Source organism: Rana temporaria, chromosome 10, assembly GCF_905171775.1.
Source record: "Rana temporaria chromosome 10, aRanTem1.1, whole genome shotgun sequence".
NCBI lineage: Eukaryota > Metazoa > Chordata > Amphibia > Anura > Ranidae > Rana > Rana temporaria.
This window is the reverse complement of record NC_053498.1, coordinates 73,765,970-73,771,798: the sequence shown is the minus strand read 5'-3', so window position 1 is coordinate 73,771,798 and position 5,829 is coordinate 73,765,970. Positions and strand designations below refer to the sequence as shown.

General features: G+C 45.5%; 1 non-coding gene across 1 annotated transcript; it reads left to right on the top strand.

The window, feature by feature from the left end:
* Positions 1–3,376: 3,376 nt before the first annotated feature.
* Positions 3,377–3,448, top strand: TRNAR-UCU. The gene has a single exon. It is a non-coding gene; the product is annotated as a tRNA-Arg (tRNA).
* Positions 3,449–5,829: the final 2,381 nt, after the last annotated feature.

Here is a 5,829-nt window from a genome sequence, read left to right as displayed (position 1 = left end):
GCCTCAGCCTGATCCCCCAGTGAGGTGGGGGCCCCTCCGTGCCACGGGGTGCTGTTGCTGGCCATGGCTGCATATGAAGGGGGAGAGATCCCTCTCCGATCTCTGACCTCGGGCTGGATGGCCTGATGGATCTGTCCCCTGGCTGTAGGGGAGGTGTATTGGGGCCTAGCACTGGCTGAGACGCTCCCCTGCTCTGGGGAGCTCATGGAGGCCTGGGAGTTGGTGGGGGCTTGGAGAGCCGGAAAGTCCTCCCCGGTGAACGTGGGAGAGGGGGAGTGCTGGGCCCCGTTTTGGGAGTCCTGATCCGGGGCGGTGCGGAGCAGACGGGGGAAGGCCCCCGTACATTGGGTGTCCCGGTCCCGGGGGTCGGGGATGGTTGCGGCCTGTGCCGCATGGTCCGCGGCAGAGGGGCCGGGGTGCAGGGTTCCACTCACCCGTTGCTGGGAGCCATCCGGGCTCTCCGAGGAGGCCGAGGTCTGCGATCGGGTCGGGGATGGCTCTGGATGGCTGGTCTGCGGTGAGCGAGGGGGAGATGTCCCTGTGTGGAACGTGGCCGCGTCCGGCGCCATCTTGTCCCCTTCACCCGGCGGCATGTCGGGTGGCTTAAAATAGCGCTCGAAGGTCGTGGAGGAGCCTGGCGGGGGTTGGGATGATCCCCGTGCCTTTGCGGATCTGGTGGTCCGCGAACCGCCCATGGATGGCTGCAGAATCCCCCGGTTTTCTGCCTAAGTGCTGCGGGCTGGAGAGGAGCTCTCAGGGGATGCTTCCTTCCAGGCTGGCTTCTGGTCACGCCCCCCCTGATTGTCTTTTACAGCTTAAAAACGCCTGTCCATGTTATTCTATGGCATCATGCCCACATAGGCGTTTTTGAGCTGCAAATGGCATAGGCGTTTTTGAGCTGTAAAAAAAACGCGGGACCAGGGCGTTCTGTGGCTCCAGTACTAGAGCTGTAAAAACGCCAGACATTAAAAAACGCTCAAAAACGCTACCGCTGCGTTTTTGAGCTCCAGCTCACAAAAAAATAAATAAAAATATATATATTTTTTTTACAAAATAAACATGGACAGGCGTTTTTAAGCTGTAAAAAAAGCTAAAAAAAGTGGCTGTAAAAAAACGCCAGTGGAAATGAAGCCAACAGTTCACACTGCGATCTGCAAACCAATCTGGGGGCGTCATTAACTTTATATTTATATATTGATGCGATGCGGGAACCCGCACTGAATTTGTTTTGTCTTGGATAGAGTTGAAATGGATTAGAGCCCCTGTCAGCTCTTTATCGCTGTCTGTGTCCCCATTGGGCAGATTTACCCTCTCTATTTGTCATAGGGGATACTCGGCGGCTGTCTCGTCTCCTCCCAGCAAGAAATAACCCCCTTCATGGGAGCTCCCCCCCGATGGGGGTTAGTTGTTGCGGGCGCGATCCCGTGATACAGCCTGCGGCCATAGCTGCCGACTGTATCACTTGGCCCCGCCCCAGGCGAGCCACGTCATTGATTTGATTGACAGCAGCGGGAGCCAATGGCTGCGCTGCTATCAATCAACCAATGAATGAGCCAAGAATCCTGCGCATTCACGGCACAGGACTTTTGAGGGGTTAGAAAGTAAACGGGGGCTCAGGGGGGGGGGGTGCGCTAATCCTCGGATGAGAATGCATTGAGGTGAAAAAACATGAGCCTTTACAACCCCTTTAAACCAAACAATCCAAACACTTCCTTTAAAATCCAGACAGCAATCGCGCATGCCCAGTAGCGTTTATACGTGTCCGTCCCGACGATCGTTTCGTCATAAATGACATCATCAGGGGTGCGTACACACGCCTATACCTGCGCTATAAATGCTCCAATTTGGAGACAAGGAAGCACCGCCATTGGTCAAACAAATTATTTCATGGGCATTCTTTGGTAGATGGGACTCAGCCCATCTTATGTTAAGTAAAAAGTTGACCTATGTAGTCATTGGTGGAATAATATGTCCATCATCTTGATAGAGAAAATTGAGTACTGTCCATGATACTTTTTTTATTTGTACTAACATACAATTTTTCAGGACAAGCTTTCAGGGTGTTACCCCTTAAGCAAGCTTGTCCTGAAAAATTGTATGTTAGTGCAAATAAAAAAAGTATCACGGACAGTACTCAATTTTCTCTATCACAATTGCACTAATACGGCTACAATCACGTCCATTTTTTTTTTTAATACTGAAAGGTTCTTTATTTTTAAAGTAAGCTAAATACAAAATACATCCAATAATGCAGTTAGTAGACATGACCAGCAAGATAAGGCACATCCAAAAAAAACATACAAAAGAACAGATCTCTGTGAGCAGCAACAAGAACAATAATATCCTAACGGAGGCCGGTATGTTTTTGAGGCGTGTGTTGAACCGGCTATAAGGGGAAGGTTGGAGGCCGGTATGTTTTTGAGGCGTGTGTTGGACCAGCTTTTAGGAGAGGTTGGAGTCCAGTATGTTTTTGAGGCGTGTGTTGGACCGGCTATAAGGGGAAGGTTGGAGGCCGGTATGTTTTTGAGGCGTGTGTTGGACCAGCTTTTAGGAGAGGTTGGAGTCCAGTATGTTTTTGAGGGGTGTGTTGGACCGGCTATAAGTGGAGATTGGAACTCTTTTTGTCTTCAGAGGTCGGAGGAGTCTTTCCAGCTTTCTTTAGGCTTTCTCTGCTGGAGAAATGAGAACTCTTCCCGTCAGTGAGGTCCTTAATTGAGAAGTCCGAGGCGTCACTCACATGGGTGTATGAATCGGTACCCTGTGTGGGGGCTGCGTTAACCCCAAAAAGGAGATCCATGTGGGTGCAGTTGTGCGGACGCACCCTGGGTGCGTTCGGGGCCGTGCATCAGCACCCACACAGATGTCACATTGGGTACAGCTGCTGCACCCCAGATGACAGCAATGGGACTGCCTACACGGGATGCTGGGAACACCTGTGCATCCCCATTCCGATAAACACGGCCCTCCCATGGGGTACGGATTAATACCCCTCGTGTGAATGAGGCCTAAGGGTGAATGGAATATTTAGCTCCAGTGTGTTGTTAATTTGGGGACCACTGTACCCCTCTTTATTGTTATTTGGGTGTGTTTTATTACAGGAGTGTTATATATTGTAGATTAGGATAAGTTTGGATTTCTTCTGAAGGCATTTTGAGTGAACATAAGTGATTTACCCTGCTCAGCGGGGGGCAGGCCTTAGAGAACAGAGGCCGCATATGGGCAGCACAGAGGCTTAGTGGTGAGCCTTGCAGCACTGGGGTCCTTATTTCAGATTCTGACCAGGACACTATCTGCATGGAGTTTGCATGTTCTCACTGTGCTTGCGTGGGTTTCCTCCGGGGTACTCCGGTTTCCTCCCACACTACATGCTACTTTTGCGTTGGTGGTGCAGTGGTAAGCATAGCTGCTTTCTAAGCAGATGAGCCGGGTTCGATTCCCGGCCAACGCCATCTCCAATACTTGGAGTCCTCAGAGAGAAAAGCGCTATACAAGGTCAATGCAGAGTATATATTAGCGTGGAATAAAGACTGAAAAGAACGTGTGGAATGTTTGAGGAAGAAAATGTTCCCCCCAGAATCTATAGAAGGTGAGCCCATCAACTGATAGAAGACGCTTAGCTTTGGCTGCGATCACACCTAGGCGTTCTGGATCGCGGATGGAATTACTGCAATTTCCCGAATTGCCGCAAAACGCGTGACACGCTTGTGATCCCGTTACTTTCAATGGCACCCCAATCATGGGACAATATTGTCACCTGACAAATCACACAAACAAAATGAAGGGACACCTGTTTCCCAGAAGCAGTCCTGCGATTTGTCAGGCGACAATCGTGGCAAAAATTACGCCTCGATTGGGGTGATATTGAAAGTAAGGGGGATCGCATACTCCACCCAGCGGGAATATTACACCCCCTCAACTGTCTAGATTTACATTAAAGTTTCAAATATAAAAATCTTTGAATGCTGCAGACTTCAGCACACGCCATGTGTGATGTAACCACTTATAGACCACAATAAATATATACAGCATCTCACAAAAGTAAGTACACCCCTCTGTGTGCGGGAGATCACATACAGCATGTCACCAAAGTAAGTACAACCCTCGCATTTATGTAAATCTTTTCTTGTATCTTTTCATGTGACAACACTTTGCTACAATGTTGTGAAGTGAGTGTACAGCTTGTATAACAGTGTAAATTTCCCGTCCCCTCAAAATAACTCAACACACAGCCATTAATGTCTAAATCTGAAGAATTTTATACAGGACAGTCAATGGAAGAAAGTGTAGAACTCTTGTCATTTGGAAGCTCAATCAGCCAAAAGCAAAAAGCGTATCACAAAACTGAGCACAAAATACCTACATTTTGATGTATAAACAAGTAGATCTTGTGGGCGTGAGAGGAGAGCAATTTATAGAGAAGGAACTAAGATAATTTTTTCTAAAGCTCTGGGCCCTAGCTGTGACATCATCCACTCTAACCAGCCCCATAGACACTCTGTTTAATCAATAAAATTTCCTGAAATGATCACTAAACAGCTTTTTCACAAAAGCTGTAAAAGATATCAAACTGAAAAGATATAGCCGGATAGCTGAATATTTTGTGAACATTTTACAGTTTATTTGGCGTCTGTAGGTGAAAGTATGAAGGAGCTGAAAATTTTGGTAGCGGAAGGAGATTTTAAGGATTTAAAGCATGCTCTCATTGTCTTCAATGTTAAAAAAAGTGTTAAAAAGCTTAAATATTTAAAAAAAGTATAAATAGTACAAAAAAAAATTGAAGAAGTTCCATCATTAGCTGAAAATTTTAAAAGTTGAATGGTTTAATAGCTGAAAGTATGCAGAAGTGACGCAGAGCCAAAAAATGTACGGAATAAAATTCAAATTAAGAATAATAAAAAACTAATAACAATACTGGGAATGCTTGGAGAGTATCCCCCCTAACAATAAAAATAATAATAACTAGACAAAAATACCTACGTTTTGATGTATAAATTGTGCATGGCAAGTAGATCTTGTGGGCGTGAGAGCAATTTGTTCCTTCTCTATAAAGATATATTTTTTTTAAAGCTCTGTGCTAAAGCGATGACATCATCCACTCTCACCAGCCCCATAGACGCTCTGTTTAATCAATAAAATTTACTGAAAAGAACACTAAACTTAAACAGGTGTTTCACAAAAACTGTAAAAGATATCAAACTGAAAAGATAGAGCCGGATAGCTGAATATGTTGTGAACATTTTAAAGTTTGTTTGGTGTCTGTAGGTGAAAGTATGAAGGAGCTGAAACTTTTGGTAGCGGAAGAATGTTTTAAGGATCTAAAGCATGCTCTCATTGACTTTAATGTTAAAAAAAAAGTGTTAAAAAGCATATTATTTTAAAAAGTATAAATAGTACAAAAAAAGTTGAAGTCCCATCATTAGCTGAACATTTTAAAAGTTGAATGGTCTTAATAGGTGAAAGTATGCAGAAGTTATGCAGAGCCAAAAAACAAATACAATTTAAATTACAGTAATAAGAATAATAAAAAACAAATAACAATACTGGGAATGCTATTGAGCATTTCCAATAATTAACAGCAGAATGTGTCAGTTGGCTGACTCTGCAGTTGACCGTTGGGCAGCCAATCAGATTGAAGGTGTCAGGTGTGAGGTGACAGGTATCAGGTGTGAAGGAGATGCACAGACCTGGCAGGCAACCCAATTGTAAAGTAAAGGATTGCACATGATAGACTGACAGAGCTGCTGCTCCATCACCACCATCCCCATCATTGTCACTGGGAGTAGTCATGTGGATAGTTGTGTTCTGGGCTCTGTATGGGGGCTGCAGGAG